General features: G+C 47.6%; 1 protein-coding gene across 2 annotated transcripts in view; it reads left to right on the plus strand.

Annotated features, from left to right (window-relative positions):
• The first annotated feature begins 5,911 nt into the window (after positions 1-5,911).
• Positions 5,912-23,507, plus strand: part of LOC147734791 (interferon-induced protein with tetratricopeptide repeats 5-like) — a 97,605-nt gene continuing 80,009 nt past the window's right edge. For both annotated transcript variants that reach the window (XR_015307542.1, XM_086953066.1), the window contains exons 1-2: positions 5,912-6,040; positions 12,082-12,227. The gene's annotated coding sequence lies outside the window, so the exon portion shown is untranslated. The remainder of the gene's footprint in view (positions 6,041-12,081; positions 12,228-23,507) is intronic.

The following is a 23,507-nucleotide window of genomic DNA, read 5'->3' on the forward strand; positions in this document are numbered from 1 at the left end:
ATTTGATAACTCGGGAAGCAAATTATATACAAATTTGTCCACAAACAATCGCTGACCACCCTCTACACTCAAATCCTGACCACTATGGTCAATAAATGTTTCTTCAAAGCGAGTGAAGAAATCGGAGATGCTTTCATCTTTCTTTTGCTTGCACGCTGCCAGTTTATCCCAATTTACTCGCACCGCAGGCATCATTGTCTTCATTAATTCAATTATTCCACATGGAAGAGCCGTAATAAAATCCTTGGGTTTCGCACCACCCACCTGATTCGCATCCGCAGCTCTAATAGTGGCCCAATCACCGCCCAATTCAGCCACATGATTTTCCTTACAAATCCGTGCCCATATGCCTTGTGGAACAACATTTCCAAACAATATATCAATGTCAGCCAAATTCATAATACAGGCGTCAACCGTTTGGGACAATTCTTTATAATATCCAGCAGGATTTTTACGGGGGTCCGGAAGAGTTTGCTTAAGGGCCAATACTTCAGATCTTTTCCAGGGTTAGTGGACCCATATACGCCGGAAATGAGCAGGGACATGGGGTGGACCAATAACCGCTTCTCTCCATACGGGAGGAACTTCACGCATTGGATAATTCTTACTACCTTGTTTATTGGCGGGATCAACTTCGGAAAGAGACAGGGACAGGAACATCGTTCGAAACTCAATCAGTCTATTCACTGCCTCTTCAACTCGAGATCTTACAATAAAACCTTTATCAAAATCAGCTTGCAATTTTAATAGCTCCGAAGGAACTGTATCTGACTCCATATCTTCCCAACCTCTAATAAGAGTTTGACACATGACATTAAAAACATATCTCTGCGTGGGCTCTCCCCATTGATAGAAGCAACTCATGATATCTTCGGTACTATATTCTAACCCATGCTCAATCCATTTACGAGCGAGAGAACCCAAAACTACTTTCTCGTCCGTCAGGGGAAGTTGACAACGAGATTGAGGTTTAGAGAAAGCTGGAGACATATTTAAAGATCCAAGAAGAGGAGAGAAGAAACTTGAAACAGCATCTGCTATCCTCCTCTGTAAAGTAGGAGAATCCCTTAAGAGGATAGGAGGCATTACAGATGTAGTAGGCAACGGAGACTGAAAAGTAGCAGATTGAGGAGTAAGAACAGAAGAAGATGGGGGCTGAATCACAGACTGGGAAGACGGAGCAGAAGCAGGCAAAGAAGCATTAATAGGCTGAGCCGGTTGCTGAACAATCAGTAATTGAGCAACCGCTTTTTGAGGGGCAGGAGGGGATAACGGAGGTGCATTAGCATTTTGAACATAGGGCGGAGGTGAATTTAATAAACAAGACATTAGGGAATCTTCTTCTAATTCCTTATTTTTATTCGAAAAGGAAGTAGGCAACATCGGATAGCACTTATCTATCGCCATACGATGTTGTCTCTCTGATACCTCCTTCTCATCATCTACTTCATTATCTTCAAACTGTTGCTCAGCCTGTAAAATCGACATATCTTGCGCTTTTTTATCCTTTTTTGCTTGTTTGATTTCTTTCTGTTTGGCTTCTTTACGCCAAAGGCGAAAAGAGTCAAACATTGCCGGACGGGTTTTTCTTATATACAGAATCGCTTCCAGATTATCTAATATAGCGGGGTCAAAGCTACTATTCTGGGGCCATCTTAAAGTTCCACTATTTTTCGTGTATCGGTCCCATGTCTTGTTAAAGATAATGGAACCTATACTGTGTTTCGAATATAGTTCATAAGTGGGAGTTCCAACTGGAGGGATCGGACACGATTCCTCTAACTGGGAATCCCTTGTACAACCTAAACAACAAAATCTTTGAAACTTACTCAGCCCAGGCATCGTCACTTCTCCAGACTGATCACAAACAACAAGGGGTATAGATCAGTAAAACAGTACAATCATACTCACCCCTTGGCTTCAGCTATTGCAATACCTGAATGTACCAAAAACAAAACAAAACAAAGGTCTGTGGGAGCGACCCACCAAATACTTAACTAAGGATCGTTCTACACCAGCGAAGGTCCGTATATTGTCTCGCTCTACCAAACATTCATCAGAAGGGTCCAAGGCAGGACGACAGTCAGGGCAGCAGCTGTCAGCAGCCGTCGGAGAGGAGTAGCCGCGCTATCAAAGACCTTCGATCCACTTCCGACATACAGGGGTCGATCATGTGGTGCTCTTCCTCCGGAATTTTCTTGCGGGGCTCCTCATGACCCTCGGGCTTAACCGCTACCACCGAAGTAGCTCCACGTTGGGCGCCAGTTGGAGAACCGGACCTTTAAAGTTCGGCGGCGCAGGGTACGCCTGATATCCCCGGGATTCACCTGCCTTGTCAAAACAGAGACACAGACTCTTCGTCTGGCGTAGAAGATGATATTTATTAGCTGCAGCTAAAAACCTTTATCAAAATCAGCTTGCAATTTTAATAGCTCCGAAGTCGTCAGTATAACGAGGTTCAAAAGAGACTGCCACTTAACTCCGTGGCGCACAGTTTTATATACGATGTAATACAATGCAAGATGCAATCACACAAGAGCATAAACTATAAGCAAACGTTACAAACAATGTTTTATATATAGATACATTCATTAGGAGGATAGAGCAGAACAGAAACATCTTGCCCATAGCACTGAACAGGCATGAAACTAAAATACTAGGTTATGCGGATGACCTGGCCATAACATCAAGCGAACCAGTGTCAGCCCTAAGTGAAATAGAATAGGAAGCGGCCGCATTTGGAAGACTGTCTGGGTACAAATTAAATGCAAACAAGACCCAAGTAGTAATAAATCAGAAAATATCTTTAGTTGATCAAGAGTGGTAGAGACAGCAGTATATCTGGGGGTTCGTATAACCTCAGACCTCTCTAAAGTGGTGTCGAAGAACTTAAGTCCCATTATAGACAAGGCCAAAATTGATTTTGACAAACTGAACAACCTACACTTAACAACAATTGGTCGCTGCAATGTTATTAAAATGGTGTTTATGCCAAAGGTGCTTTACTTATTTAGGACCATACCACTAATCTTTAACAACAGCTGGTTCAGGGAGTTAGAGAAGGTGACAAATAGATTCATTTGGGCTAAGGGCAAAACACGCCGCAGTCAAAAAATGTTGTCACTCCCTAGAGAGAGAGGTGTGCTGGCGTTACCGGACTTTAAGGCATATTATTGGGCGACTGTCCTGCAATACATCAGAGGCATGCTGGGGGGGAGTGTTATAGACAGATGGAGAGGTAGAGATAGTGTCCCAGACGTATATGAACTTGTAGTGAAAAACTCTAATCAATGGTTACTTACATATGAGGAGAGGAGTTATCATAAAAAAGTAAGGTTCAAGACCTTGGTGGCCGCAAGGCTAGTCTGGTCAGGGATAAGGAGAAAATTAAAGCTAGGGAGAATGAACTATTATACCCCTCTGTATGGGAACCCATCGCTGCCGGGGGTATTTCACGACCCAGTTATGAGGAGTTGGGATGCATTAGGGGTTAAAACTATCGGCGACCTTATAGGGGCAACCGGTCTGATTTCTTTTGAGCAGGCACAACGCTTATATAATCTAGGGCCCAGAAACTTCTTTAAGTACCTACAAGTGAGGTCAGTTCTGTTAAAGAAACAGGGTGGAGACATGAACTTCCAAAGAATCGAATTGTTGGAATGTGTAAGGGAAGAAGGGGGATCCTCTATCTCGCAACTATATGAAGAAATATGTAAATATAAAAAGGATGATTGTGATAGAATGTATGAGAAGTGGAGAGTCAAACTAGGTCTAACAGGTAATGAGGCAAAGAAGTCATTAAAACTGTCAAATTCGGTCCTAAGAGTGGCAAATTTACAATCTCAACAATATAAGACTATGTTTGAACTTTATTACACTCCCCACAAAATAGCGCAGTGGGGGGGAAATAGTGGGGGCATCTGTCCGAGGTGCCAATCCACGCAAGCAGATACAATTCATATGTTTGCATCATGCCCCTCTCTCGATATATATAAAAAATCTTTGGAACAATTTTTCGCCGATTCTCTGGGGATTCATCTAACTTTGACTGACAAAGTTATGATTTTGGGTGTAGTGAGGGAGGGTGTAGATGTTCTTCATCATGAGTTTCTGTATTTAGCCATAACCCTCAGCAGACTATGCATAGCCACACTGTGGAAGGATCCTAACCCCCCAACATTACAGCAATGGATTTCTCGGGTACTGGCCATATATATCTTAGAAATGGCCCTAAATGAAAAAAGAGGGAGGGAAAAAAAAGAGGATGGACGGAGGATATGGGCCCCAATAATCGAATGGAAAAGGAGGCTGGGAGAGATTTAAGATGAAATGGGGGGAAAGTTTAATGCAATTAAGACTATTTGATATTTCATAACGATGGCTTTCTATTGTTTCTGAGATTAATTTTTCCCTTTTTATAACTTACTCTTCTCTGTCTAAAGCTCTTTGCGTTTTTGAAAACTGCTTTATTTGTTTCGAACCTGATGATAATGCTTTCTGAATTGTAAGATTAATTTTTTTTTCTTCTTTTTTCTGTTTCTCTGGCAATGTTCTTTGAATTTGTAATTCTGATGTTGATTAAAAATAAAAATATTAAAAAAAATAAATAAAAAAAAACAATGTTTTAGGACCTAAGCAACTCAAGTTCCCGGTTCTGCTTGTCACTCGACCCCTTAAGTAAATCACAAATGAATCCACACAATTCAATTTACAAGCAGAGAAAAACACAGCTGCGTGTTTGTAGGACAGTTGTGAAACAGGAGAATGCATGAGACATGTAACGAAGGGCAACAGATAAGATAGCTTAAAGGAAACAATGGTGTGAACCAACACGTAGTCCAGACGGGGATTAATCAGCTCAGACAGGAATTAGTGTACTCGGCCAGACCCTGACACTCGTTAGTAAACATAGGCAAAGAAGCCACCTGACACGCAAAGGCAGAAATGACAAAAACATCGCGTTCGCCGAGTTGCCTGAGTGAGGGCAACATAAAATGGCAGAGATCACAAAATGGAGGCCGAGAACGAACGAGTTCGTAATTTACAGAACCTCAGCATCTTAAAGTCGTTATTAGATAGAATTTGCCACAGAAGACTTACTAGATACAATCAGATTACTTTTGTCTTTTAAAATCACGGCCTCTTTCACGTACCAAAATTAAGAATCTGGATGTTTGAATCAACTTCTAGATTCTATAACTGTGAACTGTGTTCTAAACAATCCTGTATCAATTAGTGCTGTATCAAATAAAACATAAATTAAACAATTATATTAGTGTTGGTTGATTTGCATCTGCCATTGATTGTTTATCCAGTTGAACCCATCAGATTACTTTTGTCTTTTAAAATCACGGCCTCTTTCACGTACCAAAATTAAGAATCTGGATGTTTGAATCACCTTCTAGATTCTATAACTGTGAACTGTGTTCTAAATAATCCTGTATCAATTAGTGCTGTATCAAATAAAACATAAATTAAACAATTATATTAGTGTTGGTTGATTTGCATCTGCCATTGATTGTTTATCCAGTTGAACCCTGAAACAGTACATACATAAAAGAAATAACTTGCCATCTTTAAAAGGGGTTAATAAAATAACAGCAATAGCGACTTCAGTCTATTTCAAGAGCTCTGTGATTTTAACCAATTCTCCTTAGGCAATTACAAGTCTGCTTGCCTTTTTTAAGTGTAACTTGCTGCTTGGCTTTTTTCCTTTAAGTCACTGTGCTCTTTTAAGGTTTCGCTGCTTCGGAAAGAACCTTAGAGCGAATTCAGTCTATAAAGTAAATAAAAAGAGCTCTTACCGTGTTCATGGTCTTTAAATAAACATTACCGAGTCTTTAGATGGGTTGCTTAGCAACCGTTTGTTGATCTGTTTTCTTTTCTCTTTTCAGTATTCAAGAAATGCAGAAGCTTTAGGAGCAGAATCGTCGAAGCGGAAGAGGAACCGGCCAGATCCATTGTGCGGAGACGCCTTTGCTGGGGACTGGGAGCTGAGAAGTGCAGGAAGAATCCAATAGTCGAGCCCACGCGGAGACAGGTGAGCGCTGAGAATAGGAAGCGAAGCACTGGGGAAAGGCTGGGGGGTTTAAATAGTCTTTAGCGCAGCTAAATCTTCACGTGTCCAGAGACTGCTCTTGCTATGTGCATAGCGCGTGTATTATTAGCAAGGCGGTTTACACGTGCAGAGAAAGAGTTTGGAAGACATGTGCCACCTATCACATGATAGTTTGCAAGCACAATTTGTAAACAAGCATTGACAAATGTTCACAAAATGCTCAATGTCCTTCAATGCTTGTCAAAAAAATCCATGTATTCCAACAATGCGTTTATCTTTAAACCAATGTATTCCAACAATGCGACTGACAATTCGCCAAAACAAGGCACATGACAAACAGCAGGCAGTGAATCCTTGAAACAGTGCTTAGGTTTTTCGCAACATCTGGAATATGCATGGATCCACAAAATTCCACCCAGCCCGTTTCTCAATAAAAATGGTATCCCTCTTGTGTGGGTAGGCCAAGAGCCTAGGGATAGCCAGGGTGGGGTGACTTGTGTGGTTTTCACAAGGTTATGTTACCCAGAATCCCCTGCAAACCTCAAACTTAGCAAAAAACAGAATCCTCACAATTCTGTGATGGAAAGTTCTGGAATCTGCGTGGAACCACAAAAGTCTACTCACCCCCTATTTCTCAAAGTCTTTTTTAATAACCCTTTCGATGCTCATGACGAGCTCAGCTCGTCATGATGCACAGTTGAGCTGTGCTGATGACGAGCTGAGCTCGTCATGAATCATGTACTAAAGCATTTTCCAGCACAGGAGGGGAAAACGCTTAGCAGCCAAGGTGTTAATAAAAATGGTAGCTCACATGTGTTGGTAGGTCTAGTGTCTGCAACAGGAAAGGGCCAAAATGCAACATGGACACACCACACTTTTACATTGAAAATTTACCCTTTTTTTGCAAAGTGCCTAGCTGTGGATTTTAAAACCAAGCTCAGCCGCCTCCTAAGGACACATGCAAAAAACACAGTTGATGGACAGAATGCAGAACAATGTCTTACATTCACCCAAGTACAAAGATCTGGGCCTAAATCCATCGTTTTTTTGCCCTCCACACCACCCTAGGTCAGACACTGGCTATATGCAAATCAGCCTTGACCCTGTGCCTCATGGGAACAGTCCAGCACAAACTACCAAGCCATGTCTTTCCTAGACCGGAATCAAGCAGCCAAGGACCGGTTTCTGGCTATCAGTCTTCTTCAGCCTGGATAGCTTGACTCCAGTGATGTGGAGAACCTGGGACTCACGTCTGAGCATACCCAGCCCACTCGGGTGAAAATTGCAAAAAACAAAGTTGATGGACAGAATGCAGAACAATGTCTTACATTCACCCCAGTACAAAGATCTGGGCCTAAATCCATCGTTTTTTTGCACTCCACACCACCCTAGGTCAGACACTGGCTATCTGCAAATCAGCCTTGACCCTGTGCCTCATGGGAACAGTCCAGCCCGAACTACCAAGCCATGACTTTCCTAGACCGGAATCAAGCATCCAAGGACTGGTTTCTGGCTATCAGCCTTCTTCAGCCTGGATAGCTTGACTCCAGTGATGTGGAGAGCCTGGTACTCACGTCTGAGCATACCCAGCCTACTCGGGGTGAAAATTGCAAAAAAACACTGTTGATGGACAGAATGCAGAACAATGTCTTACATTCACTCCAGTACAAAGATCTGGGCCTAAATCCATAATTTTTTTGCACTCCACACCACCCTAGGTCAGACACTGCCTATATGCAAATCAGCCTTGACCCTGTGCCTAATGGGAACAGTCCAGCCCGAACTACCAAGCCATGTCTTTCCTAGACCGGAATCAAGCATCCAAGGACCGGTTTCTGGCTATTAGCCTTCTTCAGCCTGGATAGCTTGACTCCAGTGATGTGGAGAGCCTGGGACTCACGTCTGAGCATACCCAGCCCACTCGGGGTGAAAATTGCAACAAACACAGTTGATGGACAGAATGCAGAACAATGTCTTACATTCACCCCAGTACAAAGATCTGGGCCTAAATCCATCATTTTTTTGCACTCCACACCACCCTATGTCAGACACTGGCTATATGCAAATCAGCCTTGACCCTGTGCCTCATGGGAACAGTCCAGCCCGAACTACCAAGCCATGTCTTTCCTAGACCGGAATCAAGCATCCAAGGACCGGTTTCTGGCTATCAGCCTTCTTCGGCCTGTATAGCTTGACTCCAGTGGCTTGGTAGTTCGGGCTGGACTGTTCCCATGAGGCACAGGGTCAGACTGATTTGCATATAGCCATGTCTGAACTGGGGTGGCAGAGTGGGCAAAAGAACGGTGATGGATTAAACCCAGATCTTTTGACTGGGTGTGAGTGTTTGATTGACTCAGATGCTCCGTCCATCACCCCCCCCCTTTGTACCACTCCTAAGGAAACATAGCAAAACTATACTTTTTTTAAACTAAACACCCAGGGCAGGGAAATCCAGCATGGGGTAACTTTTGTGGCTCTCACCAGGTTCTGTTACCGAGAATCCCTTGCAAACCTCAAACTTAGTTTTAAAAAAACACATTTTCTTCACATTTCTGTGATAGAAAGTTCTGGAATCTGCGTATTCCACAACATTTCACCCACCCAGCATTCCCCAAAGTCTCCTATTAAAAATGGTACCTCACTTGTGTGGGTAGGCCTAGTGCCTGTGACAGGAAATAGTCCGAAATGCAACATAGACACACCACATATTTACAGTAAAAATTGACCCTTTTTTTGCAAAGTGCCTACCTCTGGACCTCTGGAATTTGAACCCTAATTCTCGCAGCACCTAGGGAAACCTCTAAAACATAAACATTTGTGAAAACTATACACCCAGGGGAGTTCAGGATGGGGTGACTTGTTTGGCTCTCACTAGACTCTGTTGCCCAGAATCCCTTGCAAACCGCAAACTTTCTACAAAAACACATTTTCCTCACGTTTCTGTGATGGAAATTTCTGGAGTCTGTGTGGATCCTCAAACCTCCACCCACACCGCATTCCCCAAATTTTCCAGATATAAATGGTACCTCGCTTGTGTGGTTAGGCCCAGTGCCCGTGACAGGAAAGAGCCCACAACGCAACGTGGATACATCACATTTTTCCACTTAAAGTTAAAACTGACCTTTTTTTTGCAAATTGTCTAGCTGTGGATTTGGAACCAAAGCTCAGCCGGCCCCTAAGGAAACCTAGCAAACCTGTACATTGTTTTAAACTAAACACCAAGAGGAATCTGGGATGGGGGAACTTGTGTGGCTCTTACCAGGTTCTGTTACCCAGCATCCCTAGCAAACCTCAAAATTAGTAAAAGAAAAACATTTTCCTCACATTTCTGTGATGGAAAGTTCAGCAATCTGCGTAATCCACAAATTTCCACCCAGCCAGCATTCCCCAAAGTCTCTCAATAAAAATGGTACCTCATTTATGTGGGTAGGTCTAGTGCCTGTGACAGGAAACAGGCTGAAATGCAACGTGGACACCCTTTTTTTGCAAAGTGCCTAGCTCTGGAGTTTGAACCCTAACTCTGACAGCACCTAGGGAAACCTAGAAAACCTAAAACTTTGTGAAAACTAGACATCCAGGGGAATTCAGGATGGGGTGACTTGTTTGGCTCTCACTAGATTCTGTTACCCAGAATCCCTTGCAAACCTCAAACTTTCTCAAAAAAACACATTTTACTCACATTTCTCTGATGGAAATTTCTGGAGTCTGTGTGGATCCAACACTTCCACCCACCCTACATTCCCCAAAATTTGAGATATAAATGATACCTCACTTATGCAGTTAGGCCCAGTGCCCGTGACAGGAAAGAGCCCACAACGCAATGTGGATACATCATATTTTTCCACTGAAAACTGCACCTTTTTTTGCGAATTGTCTAGCTGTGGATTTTGAACCCTAGCTCAGCTGGCCCCTAAGGAAACACATAGCAAACCTGTAAACATTATTAAACTAAACTCCGAGAGGAATCCAGGATGGGGTGACTGTGTGGCTCTCACCAGGTTCTGTTAACCAGCATCCCTTGCAAACCTCAAATTTAGTTTAAAAAAAAACGAATTTTCCTCACATTTCTGTGATGGAAAGTTCTGGAATCTGCATTGATCCACAAACTTCCTCCTATCCCACATTTCCCTAAGTCTCCCGATAAAAATGGTACCACACTTGGGTGAGTAGGACTAGTGCCTGCGACAGGAAATGGGCCAAAACGCATCGTGGATACACCACACTTTTACAGGGAAAATGTACCCTTTTTTTGCAAAGTGCATAGCTGTGGATTTTCAACCCTAGATTAGTCGGCACCTAAGGAATCCTAGCAACCCTACACATTTTTTAAAACTAGACACCATGGGGAATCCAGGAAAGGGTGAGTTGTGTGGCCCTCACCAGGTTCTGTTACTGAGAATCCATTGCAAACCTAAAACTTTGGAAAATACAGCACATTTTTCTCACATTACTGTGATGGAAAGTACTAGAATCTGCATTGATCCACAAATGTCCCCCTATCCCCACATTCCCCCGAATCTTCTGATAAAAATGGTACCTCACTTGTGTGGGTAGGTCCAGTGCCTGAGACAGGAAAAAGGCCAAAATACAACGAGGAGACACCGCATTGTTACAGTGAAAACTGACTCTTTTTTTTTTGCAAAGTGCCTAGCTATGGATTTTGAACCCTAGCTCTGGTGGCACCCATGGAAACCTAGCAGACCTATACATTTTTGAGAACTAGATACCCAGTGATCTCCAGGATGGGGTAGCTTTTGTGGCTCTCACCAGATTCTGTTACCCAGAATCTGTTGCAAACCTCAATCTTTCTAAAACAAAACACATTTCCTCACATTCCTGTGATGGAAAGGTCTGGAATCTGCTTGGATCCACAAACCTCCTCTAACCTACCATTCCCCAAAGTTTACAGATACAAATTGTGCATCACTTGTGTGGGTAGGCCAAGTGCCCACGGCACGGCGGGCCCAAAACGTATTGTGGAGACAAATTACCTACCACAAAACAACCTGATTTTGCACGGTGGGGCACATGGTTTTGTGGCCTGGGCTTGGCGGCCATCTAGGTAAACCTACCAAACTCACACATTTCTGAAAACTAGACACCCAGGGTAGTCTAGGGAGGTATGGCTTGCATGCACCTCCCAACGTTTTCCTACCAAGAATCCCCTGCAAACCTCAAATTTGGCTGAAAAAAATCATATTTTTCACACATTTCTGGATGGGATCGCCGTGCCAGCACAAACACAGTGTTCACCTAAGTCTCCTGAGTAAAGTGATACCTCACTTGTGTGGGTGGGCCAAGAACCTCTTACTGGAAAGGGCCAGAAACATAGGGATTAAAGGTATAGCACAGCAAATGTTAAGGTTTTCAAAAATAAGTTTTTAGCCGATTCTGCATTGGACAGCCACACAGTGAGGTATCATTTTACTGACGAGCACCGCGGCGTAGGACGTCTTCCAGCCATCCTGTGCGTGAAACAGGTTAAAAGCCCAACTCAATGGTGAATTTAGATGTTTAATACATATGGAAGAAAAATAATTAAATACAGTGTTTTTTCTAAATAATGCTGTATCAATTAGTGCTGTATCAAATAAAACATAAATTAAACAATTATATTAGTGTTTGATTGATTTGCATCTGCCATTGATTGTTTATCCAGTTGAACCCTGAAACTGTACATACCTGAAAGAAATAACTTGCCATCTTTAAAAGGGGTTCATAAAATAACAGCAATAGCTCCTTCAGTCTACTGCAAGAGCTCTGAGATTTCAACCAATTGTCCTTAGTCAATTACAAGTCTGCATGCCCTTTTTAAATGTAAATCGCTGCTTGGCTTTTTCCTTCAAGTCACTGTGCTCTTTTCAGGTCCTCTTGCTTCAGAATAAAGCTTAGAGCGTGTTCAGTCTTTAAAGTAAATAAAAAAGAGCTCTTACCGTGTTCATGGTCTTTAAATAAACATTACCTTGTCTTTAGATGGGTTGCTTAGCAACCGTTTGTTGATCTGTTTTCTTTCCTCTTTTCAGGATCCAAGAAATGCAGAAGTTATAGGAGCAGAAGCGTCGAAGCGGAAGAGGAACCGGCCGGATCCCCTGTGCGGAGACGCCTTTGCTGGGGACTGGGAGCTGAGAAGTGCAGGAAGAATCCAATAGTCGAGCCCAAGCGGAGACAGGTGAGCGCTGAGAATGGGAAGCGAAGCACTGGGGAAAGGCTGTAGAGTTTAGTCTTTAGCGCAGCTAAGTCTGCACGTGTCCAGAGACTGCTCTTGCTTTGTGCTTAGCATGTGTGTTAGCAAGGCGGTTTACACGTGCAGAGCAAGAGTTAGAAGACATGTGCCGCCTATCACATGATAGTTTGCAAGCACAATTTGCAAACAAGCATTGGCAAATGTTCACAAAATGCTCAATGTCCTTCAATGCTTGTCATTAAACCCATGTATTCCAATAATGCGACTGACAATTCACCAAAACAAGCCGCATGTTAAACAGCAGGCAGTGAATCCTTGAAATAGTGCTTAGGTTATTCGCAACATCTGGAATATGCATGGATCCACAAACTTCCACCCAGCCCACATTTCTCAAAGTCTCCCGATAAAAATGGTACCACACTTGTGTGAGTAGGCCTAGTGGCTGCGACAGGAAATGGGCCAAAACGCATTGTGGATACACCACACTTTTACAGTGAAAATGTACCCTTTTTTTGCAAAGTGCCTAGCTGTGGATTTTGAACCCTAGCTCAGTCGGCACCTAAGGAATCCTAGCAAACCTATACATTTTTAAAAACTAGACACCATGGGGAATCCAGAATTGGGTGACTAGTGTGGCCCTCACCAGGTTCTGTTACTAAGAATTCATTGCAAACCTCAAACGTTGTAAAAAGAAAAACACTTTCCTCACGTTTCTGTGATGGAAATTTCTGGAGTCTGCGTGGATCCACAAACTTTCACCCACCCGCATTCCCCAAAGTTTCCAGATATAAATGGTACCTCACTTGTGTGGTTAGGCCCAATTCCCATGACAGGAAGCAGCCCACAATGCAACGGGAACTGACCTTTTCTTTTGTCTAGCTATGGATATTGAGCCCTAGCTCGGCCGGCTCCTAAGGAAACCGAGCAAACCAGTAATTTTTGTTTTATCTAAACACAAGGAGCAATCCAGGATGGGGTGACTTAAGTGGCTCTCACCAGGTTCTGTCACCCAGAATCCCTTGCAAACCTCAGATTTTGTAAAATACAACACATTTTTCTCACATTTCTGTGATGGAAAGTACTGGAATCTGTTTAGATCCACAAATGTCCACCTACCCCCTAATTCCCCCGAATCTTCCGATAAAAATGGTACCTCACTTGTGTGGGTAGGCCTAGTGCCTGAGGCAGGAAAAAGGCCAAAACGCAACGAGGAGACACCGCATTTTTACAGTGAAAACGGACTCTTTTTTTTGCAAAGTGCCTAGCTATGGATTTTGAACCCTAGCTCTGGCAGCACCCATGGAAACCTAGCAAACCTATACAGTTTTGAAAACGAGATACCTAGGGATATCCAGGATGGGGTGGCTTGTGTGGCTCTCACCAGATTCTGTTACTCAGAATCCTTTGCAAACCTCAATCTTTCTAAAACAAAACACATTTCCTCACATTCCTGTGATGGAAAGTTCTGGAATCTGCGTGGATCCTCAAAGTTCCTCTAACCCACCATGCCCCAAAGTTTCCTGATACAAATTGTACATCACTTGTGTGGGTAGGCCAACTGCCTACGGCAGGGAGAGGCCCAAAACGTATTGTGGAGACAAATTTGCCTACCACAAAACAACCTGATTTTTCAAGGTGGGGCACCTGTTTTGGGGCCTGGGCTTGGCGTCCATCTAGCGAAACATACCAAACTCACACATTTCTGGAAACTAGACACCCAGGGTAGTCTAGGGAGGTATGTCCTGCATTCATCTCCCAACGTTTTCCTACCAAGAATCCCCTGCAAACCTCAAATTTAACTGAAACAAATCATATTTTCCACACATTTCTGGGTGGGATCACCGTGCCAGCACACACACAGCATTTACCTAAGTCTCTTGAGTAAAATGATACCTCACTTTGTGGGTGGGCCAAGGGCCTGTCACTGGGAAGGGCCAAAAACATAGGGATTAAAGCTATAGCACAGCAAATGTTAAGCTTTTCAAAAATAAGTTTTTAGCCGATTCTAACTGAACTAAATTCAGATGTTTAATAAATATGGAAGAAAAATAACTTTTAGATAGATAGACTTTTCATGTCCGAATCTCCTGGTGGGTAAATTATATTAGCTCCCTAGCAGCAACCCAATGAGTGATTATCCTAGATGATGTCCAAAAACTGCTCCCAGAGCAGAGACAAAGGCTTGGGTGTGGGGAGGTGTTTTTGTTACTCTGGTAGAGAGTCTAGTTAGAGTGGGCCCAGCAACTACTTTTTACTGCAAATGGGCCTGCTCTGTCACAAGCAAATATTAGGTGAGATCTGGAAAGTCCCAGCCTTTGTCCTCCAAGTCAGGCAGGTTCCAATCCCAGTTGGGGGAAAGCTGCCCTCTCCCCCACAGGGTTTGGTGAACTGGCTTTGAGTGACCACGGAATAGGGGACTGCTCATTGCCCTGGTCACACTTCTAGGTGGGAACATAGGCTCTACTTAAGGGGATCCCCATCCAGGAGTTTGAGAGTGAAGGGCACTGTGGGAGTGTTTGCAGTAGGGCAAATAGGAAAACCTGCAAAAGATGGTAGGGCTACTCCTGGGAACTGTCACCCTATTGGTTGGGGAGGGGTCAGGAGTCAATCCCACCCACTAACTAGTGTCAGGCATTAATGTGGCTCTGGGGTACCTACGTCCTGCCATCTGTGACCTGAGAGGAGCACTGAAGGACTTGACCTGCTACGGTCATTGCCCGGGAGAAAGAAGTGAACACCAAGGATCACTTGGCTAACCTCCTGTGTAGCTATAGGGCCACAACAAGCTGCACTGGATTGCCCGGAAGATGAGCAACAGAATGGCCAGGCCCAGAAGGACCAGCTAAGGGAGGACCTTAATGAGTTTTTGTAGAAGCATGAGGACAAGGAGCAGGAGCCGGAAGACCAGGACCAGAAGGATTAGGACCAGATCCAAGCCAATAAGACCAGGGGGCCAGTTTAAGCAAGGCAGACGAGGGACTAAGTCCCGGAAATGCTAGGAGGTCCAGATCCATTAGAACCAGGACCAGAGCAAGAAGTTTAAAAGGATCAGCACCAAGAAGACAAGAAACAGGTCTAGGAGTGCCAAAGGGACCATGACCATAGGACCAGAGCCCTCAGTACCAAGTGGAGCAGAAAGACCAGGACCTGGGGGTAGCAGCTGCACCAAGGGGAGAAAGATTAGGAGGAGCAGAACAGCCAGATCCAGGAAGACTAAGGGGACTTAGTCCAGGAGGAGCAGGACCACAATTACGAGGATCTGAAGAACCCAAACAAATAGATCCAGGACCAAAAGAGCCTAGACTATTGGATGCAGTGCCAGAAGGACGTGTGGATAAGGCACAAGGCCAAGAGGGCAAGAATGATCCAAACCAGGAATACAAAGGCACAGAGGGAAATGTCTATGAAGGTAAGGACACAAGAGGCCAGCTAGATTTAGGGTACCAACAGAACCAGGAACTGATGTACTAGGAGTCAGATGAGGAGTGGGAGAAGGATCAGAAGGACCAAGTCAAACGAAGGTCACGAGGATCAGCAAAGAACTGCCCGCCACAATGTACCAATCAGGCGATCACCCCATCTGCAGCAGTGTACAACACAGTGTACCCCAGTTCTACACCCCGAGTTTGTTCAAGTTTATATTAAGGCTGGAATATCAACATCCCTATGATATTGTGCTAGCATAGAGGGCACACCTTACATCCCAGCGTACACCGAAGGCTGCCTCGCATGGGTGCTGACACTGCTCCACCGCTCATCCCTTAGACCCATAATCGACTCTGAGGCTATGGGAGAGATTATAGACCATGATGTTACCTACTCTCATGACAAAATGTATAATGAATGCAAGATTTTTCGTGTCTACCAATACCATTAATACTACGTGAATACAAAAAATGGCAAGAAAAATATTTTTCAAAAAAAAAAAGAGAAAAGGAAGAGCTAGGACAAGGGGGGCTGAAAGGGTCGGGACTGGCCAGGAAGACCAGTGCCAAGTAGATTAGGCATACAAAGGCAGAAATAAGGAGGGCAAGAGACAAAAGGATCAAGTCTAGTGCGCACAAAACAAGGAAAGGAACACAGACTGTGATACTTAGAATTGGAAAAACCATAAATAGGCAAACCAGCCTGAGGGTGGGGAAGACTAGGAGAACAGGGCCTGACGAATGAAGAGGAGATGGTCATGCAAACAGACCCAGCTGAACAAGAACTAAGAGGACAATGACAAGGAAAATCAGTGGGACCACAACCAAGGGGAAAAGGATGCTCAAGCCACAGAGGACCTGGCATAACAGGACAAAGAGGGAAAGGAGGACAAGGACAAGGAAAGCTAGGATGACAGGAGCCTTAAAGGGGGCGTGGCTTAGGAGCCGATGGGACAGGCTGCGTGAGCACTGAGCTCCGCGCCCGATCCCCCGTATTTCTCCTGCACCAGCGCCTCCCGATCCCCCAATTAGAGCTACTGGCACGGGGGACGACCTGGAGCGGAGGGGCACTGAGATCTACCAGTGGAGACGCCGGAAAGGGTCGCCTTGGCCAATGGAGAGAGCGACGGAGCTGAGCGCCAGTGGACCTAAGATGGCGCTGACCCTGTGTTTCTTTTTCATCTGAGCCCGGCTGTGGTGACACTGAGAGGAAGTGCACGGCTGTGGCTGGGAACGCGACCGGTGGAAGAGCGCTGGGACCCCCTGCAGGCTAGCGCTGTACTAGCGGTGTCGCTGGCGTGAGGAGCAGTGCCTGGCCAGAGGAAAGTGAGCTCCCCGGCCCCGGGGTACACAAGTCCGGCAATCAAGGTTTGTATTGGGCCCTGAGGTGCATCGACGAGCAGTGTCCGGGAGCCTGGCCGCACCTCTCATGCCTATGTTGAGTGATTCTGGAGTGGAGTGCATCAGGTGGAGGCGGGGCATTGAGCGGAGACCTCCAGAGTTGGCTGCGGCCGGGCCCCCCATCACGGCAGAGGGCCCTGCAGAGCCCGCTGGTGTTGCTGCGGAGGCCCGTGAATTGGAGGCGAGCTGAGGAGTGAGGTGGGCGGGGGATGCTGCGTGGAGAGTAGCCCACTGACTGGAACCTGCACATTTGGCCTCCAACGGCGCGGGCCCGGTGCTGGGACGAACTACTGCGCCCCCAGATAGAGCTCACTGGGACACACCCGGGACTCTCTGTCGGCGGGACCTGCCATACCCTCATAGCACACGATTGAGCAGGCTGTGCTGGCGGGGGGGAGACCTTGCTGGGTAGAGCGGATTCCGCGACGGTCGCGGGCCCCAGTGGGGGGCAGTACCCATTGCAGGCGAAACTGTGGTCAGGCCGCGCGGTGCGGCTGGTGACGGATCCCTGGGGTGCTGTTGACATGCCCCACGCGCCGTGGGGGCTGAGTGAGAGAGCTGTGGGTGTAGTGGCAGGAAGAACGAGAGCATTATTGGACTGCCCCGTGGAGCGTTGAGTGGGCTGAGGAGCTGCAGCAGGGAGGCACGACAGAGGGAGAGGTGGTGAAGATCCCAGTGGGCAGAGCAGGGACTCACTGGAAGACGCAGAGTCCCTTGGTGATGGGGGGCTGCTCTCATCTGCTCCGCGGAGAGCCTGAGCGTACACCTCAGCCGGTTCACTGAGTGAGTGACTGGTGGTGGGGGTGCTGTGGGGTGGACACCACGGATGTGAACCTGAGTGGATGACCCATAGCTGAGTGGCATTGCACCCGAGGAGCCGGGCAGGCTGATTGCGAGGCACGGGAAGAGCGGCTCCGCAGGACCGAAGGGAGGGTGTGGGAGCACCGCGGTGCAGGATGGGAGTGTGTCACCTGGAGCGGCCATGGGCAAGCCTCGGGGACGGAAGGAGGGTGATCCACCATCGTCGGACGCGGAATCCCTGCCCCAGGAGAACACGGTTGAGCAGGAACTGCCTCCGCACTCTGGAATTCCACTACAGCTAGACAAAATACTGGCGGCCATCACGGACACTCGTGCTGCTCTCCAGCAGGACATTGCACAGGTTGCAACAGGACTGGGCATATTGCGAGCAGACCACTCGAAACTTGTTGACCGCGTTAAACAAAATGAATCTGCAGTTCAGGAGCTCGGCCACACAAAGCGCTAACTGCGCCACTGGCGGATGTCCTGGATCGTGTCACGGTACTGGAACGACGAGCTGAATATGTGGAAGGCAGAAACAGACGCAATAACATCCGTGTGGTGGGCCTGCCAGAGAATATTGAGGGGTTGGACATAGTGGCCTACCTAGAGTTTTGGCTCCGGACTGCTCTGGCCCCTGAGGGACTCTCGAATTTTTATACCCTGGAGTGGGCGCACCGAGTCCCGTCCAGACCGGCGCTGCAGGGCCGCCCGACGCGACAGGTGGTTGCGCGACTACTGCACTTTCGGGACCGCGACCTGCTTCTACGGAAGGCCCGCAGCGATGGCCCCTTTCAAGTGGACAACAGCAATGACACCCTCTTTCTGGACTACTCGTTTGACATCCAGCGAAGCCGCATGTCCTTTCAAGCTGTAAAGAAGGAACTACGTGCGGAAGGGATATAGTATTCCCTCTTTTTCCCAGCCAAACTACGCATAGTACTGGACGTTAAGACCCACTTTCACAATATGCCGGAAGAGGCCTGGGAGTGGATAGAGTCTTATAGAGCATGGAAGGATGGCCAGGAAGCGGAGGCGCGTGAGCTGGCCTGCGACTCTCGACCTCGCCAGTCGCAACGCCTACGGCGCCGCAAGCGAGGACCGCAAAAACCATCGACCTCGCAGACGGCCATGGAACGCAAGGGGGCCCTGGACGCGGTGTTGCCGATATCCGGTGAACTGCTGAAGACCACACTGTAAGCATCTGAGCATGACAGCGACAAGGGCCAATCGGAGGGGGCACCCTTGGTGTCCGACGATCAGAGACTGCCACTGGCCACCCCTGGGACAGCGGATGGACTGCTGGATGAGTAGATGTTGGACTATTTGAGGGGGTGGGGGTCTGGCTCTTGAATACTGTCCCGCAGTGACTGTCTTGTTTGACTGAGGATAGCAGTGTGGTCTTGGAATGGGGGTGCTGAGTGCTTGACTTGTGAGTGAGAGAGGTAGAAGTGGCAGCAGGGACCCGCAGGGGGATCCGGGGGGATCCTGGGAGGCGGGATTGCTCAGGGGATTCGGAGAGCGGTCTTAGATGGTGTGTTTAGTTTCGGTACAGACCGCGTCCTAGGCCCTATCTAACCCCCACCGGATTTTCTTGTTTTGTTTGCCTTAACTTTGTATGGGGTGAGCAGTTGGGGTGGTTTAGATGGCATTTCCTATGTTGGTGCCTGTTCTTGGGGGGGTGGGGAGTACAGCGGGTGGGGTGGGACTGTTTGGGGTTTGATTTGGTTGGTATGAGGGAAACTGTCTGCTGCTGCGATTAATTGATGAAACTGTACATTCCTATCTGGTCCATAGGGGAGTGCAAGTGGCCTTCCTGCAGGAGACGCACCTTACCAAACCTGAGGGGCAGGCCTTGCAGTGTAGGTGGCGCGGGCAGCTTTACTATACTACTTACTCTGCCTTTGCGCGGGGGCGCTGATCTGGATTAGGGCAAGGGTCCCATTTCAAATGGTAGATCAGATGGTAGACCCTGGGGGCCGTTATGTTGCGGTAAGAGCCTGACTGTACTGCAGAGAGGTGACCTTCTGCAGTGTCTATGCCCCTAAAGTCGAGCAGGCGTCCTTCCTGGGGACACTGTCTTCTGTCCTTGCCGATTACTTCACAGTACCGGTATTGAGGGCTGGGACTTTAACTCCGTTGCTGATGTGGCCATGAATAGATCTCACCCTCCACTGCCCAAGGCCCCGATTAATAACTTGGCGGGGGTTCGTGCCCACTGGCAGGACAATTGGGGACATATTGACATCTGGCGAGTGCAGCACCCGAAAGACGGGGACTATTCCTATTATTCGGCCTTGCATGACCTCCATGTTCGGTTGGACGTCATTTTCTGTAGCTCTGGACAGGCACCCCTGGCAGTTAACAGCGAATATTTGACACAAACCATATCAGACCATAATCCGCTTTTGGTGAGTTTTTGTTGGATGGTAGAGCGCCCCAGAATCCCTCACTGGAGGTTGCGCCCAGAGATGTTGGAGGATCCGGTCTTCCGCGCAGAGCTGAGTGAAGGGGTAGAGCACTACTTTGTAGAAAATGCGGGTAGTGCTACGACGGTGGCCCTAGAGTGGGCCGCTTTTAAGGTGGTGGTCCGCAGGATCTGTATCGCCAAATGGGTGGGAGTCAGGAATCTGCTCCTGCAGGAGATCGAGACCGCTGAGCTGTTCCTGCACGAAACTGAGCGGGCTCACTCAGATGGCTCTGGGACGCATGACGACATATTGGCTCGGAGTGAGGTGGTGGCGGCGGGGGTAGAGCGGCTCTGGTGTTTTGATTACAAGGCTTTTACGGCTCGCGCACATGCTGAATGGGACAAGGTGGGCAATTTGTTGGCTTGGCTTGCGGACCCTGCCCCTAGGTGCGTGCCTATCCTGGCACTGGCCTCCCCCTCTGGACGGCTGGAGCATGAGCAATATCGTATTAATGAGTTGTTTCGCTCCTTTAATGCGGATCTCTACACCAGTCAGTTGCTGACAGGGGAAGGGGAAGCTCAGTCATTCTTGAAGGGCCTGGACTTACCCGCAATAGAGGAGGAGGAGACAGAGGCTCTTGGGCAGGATATTACTTTAGCTGAGATTCGCTTTGCCACTAAGCACTTAGCTCGCAATAAAACACCTGGGAGCGAAGGCTTGCCTATCGAATTCTATTCGGCATATGTTGACCTGCTGGCTCCCAGACTGTTGGTGATGTACCAGGAGGCTCAGAAAACAGGAGTATTGCCAGAGTCTACTAGGGAGGCCATCATTATACCGCTTCTTAAGCCCGGGAAGCCGCCGACTGACCCGGCTGCGTGCCGGCCTCTGTCTATGCTTACTACAGACTATAAAATACTGAGCCGCGTGCTTGCTACTAGGCTCCTTCCTCTAATGACGCAGCTGGTGTATGTGGACCAGGCTGGCTTTATCCTGACACGTAATACTGCCAGTAGCGTACGTCGACTGAAAGGAGTCTTGGATGAGGGGTGCAGGGGACAGGAACAAGCTGTAGTGCTCTCAGTTGACATTGCTAAGGCGTTTGATAGCCTGGAATGGCCCTATCTGTTCTCGGTTATGAAGGAGTTGGGGCTTGGAGCCGGATATGTCAGTTGGACTAAAATCCTGTACTCTCTGGCAACGTCTAGAGTTCGCGTGGGAAGGACGGTTTCCTCCTCCTATCCCGTGGGGGAACTAGACAGGCCTGCCCACTCCTTCCGCTGCTGTTTGCTCTTGCAATAGAGCCGTTGGCGGCGCGGGCGAGGCTGGGAGGCGCATACCGGGGCCTTCAACTCAGAGGCCGCGTACACCATATCTCGCTTTTCGCAGACGACCTCCTTATGTTCTTGGAAGACGCAGGGGAGGCACTGGATGGGGCGTGCAACCTCCTTGACCGTTTCGGAGATGTCTCGGGCCTGCGGGTCAATTGGACAAAGACCCGTGTTTTCCCAGTGTCTAGCACATGCGACCCGCCGCCGTTACCGCCCGATCTCGCGTGGGAGCCCAGATGCCTCCCTTATCTAGGAACGTAGTTGTATCATACGCAGGAGGACCTGCTCGAGGGTAATATTGAGAGACCAATGACAGGCCTGAGGAGTAGCATTCGGTTCTGGGGGTCCCTGCCATTATCGGTGGTGGGTCGAGTTGCGCTCCTGAAGATGGTGGCGCTTCCTCGTCTTTTATATTTTTTCCGGACCTTACCAACACGCATACCGGTGGCGTTCTTCCGACGACTCCGCTCGGCAATGGGCAGCTTCATTTGGGGTGCGGGCCGGCGTAGAGTAGCGCTGGATACACTGATGAGACCACAAGATGAGGGAGGCCTTGCCACTCCAGATTTTGAATTGTACTATCTGGCTGCGCAGTTCCAAGTTCTTACTCAGGTGGTGGCGCTGGAGTTTAGAGGGCCAGAGAGGGAGACTACGCCAGAGATATCGAGGCATGTGCTATCATTTGTGATAATGCAGCAGAGGCTGAGGACTGCTGACTTATCAATGGCGAAGAGCACCCTGCGATATTGTTGGAAACTGTTCCACAGTAGAATTGAGGTGCTGCGGCCTTATGTACCAGAGATACCACTGGGCATGTGCACAGTGCTGCCGCATGGTAGTGATTGGTCCGGCTTGGCGGAGTGAGAGGAGCTGGGTCTGCAGATGGTGGGTGACCTGTACGCAGATGGCACGCTGTTGCCACATAGTGCGTTGCGGGAGTCTTTTGGCCTTCCGCGTGGTCACTTCCTGATACACGCGGCCTTGAGTGTAGCCCTACAAAAATATTGGGGTGCTGGCCTTTCTGAGCCCCGGATGAGTGGTGCATGCCAATATGTGGTGATGGCAGCGGGTACATGATTACCTGTCTATATAAATGAATGTTAGGAGACGGGCTTAACCTGTTACAAAGATTGTGGGAGCATTGGGCGATGGACTTAGGCAAGGCTATCCGGGACACGGCCTGGTCGCAGATACTTAAGAGGGCATGGAAAGGTACCAGAAATGCTAGGTTCCAGTTGATTCAATTCTTTGTGTTACATAGGGCGTATCTCACACCTGCTAAAATGAATCAATACTTCCGAATTGTTACAGCAATGTGTCCCCGTTGTCGTACTGCGGGAGCGGACTTAAACCATATGTTGTGGGACTGTCCTCGACTGGGAACATACTGGAAGGAGGTGACCGGATCGCTCTGTAGGGTGACTGAGCGGCAGCTTGATATGGATAAGGGGGCGTGTCTATTACACTGGCTCCCACATACTAGTAAGAATAGGATAACTATTAAGTTCATAGACTTAGGCCTCATCATAGCCAAGAGAGAAATAACGTCACACTGGAAGGCAGCGGTTGGTCCTAGCTATGCTAGATGGAAGGCAGCGTTGCATATGTGGGCGGGGAGTGAGAGAACAAACCGAATGCAGCAAGCTCATAGGTCCCATAGCGATATGGCGTTGGAAGCGGCAAGGGCGTGGGAGGCCTTGGTAGCGGACCTCCGGATGCTGGACGTGGAGGTTGATTCGGATTCTGCATCATCGATGGGAGCGGAACAAGCACGAGAAGCTCCCTCCGGACAGGAGGAGATCGGGGCAGTGGGAGGTCCCTGTAGCATAGGAGGTTATAATATCTAATCGTATAAAGGACGGGAGGACCCGTAAGATCATCACACGCGAGAGAAGT

This window comes from Lissotriton vulgaris, chromosome 1_2 (genome assembly GCF_964263255.1).
Source record: "Lissotriton vulgaris chromosome 1_2, aLisVul1.2, whole genome shotgun sequence".
NCBI lineage: Eukaryota > Metazoa > Chordata > Amphibia > Caudata > Salamandridae > Lissotriton > Lissotriton vulgaris.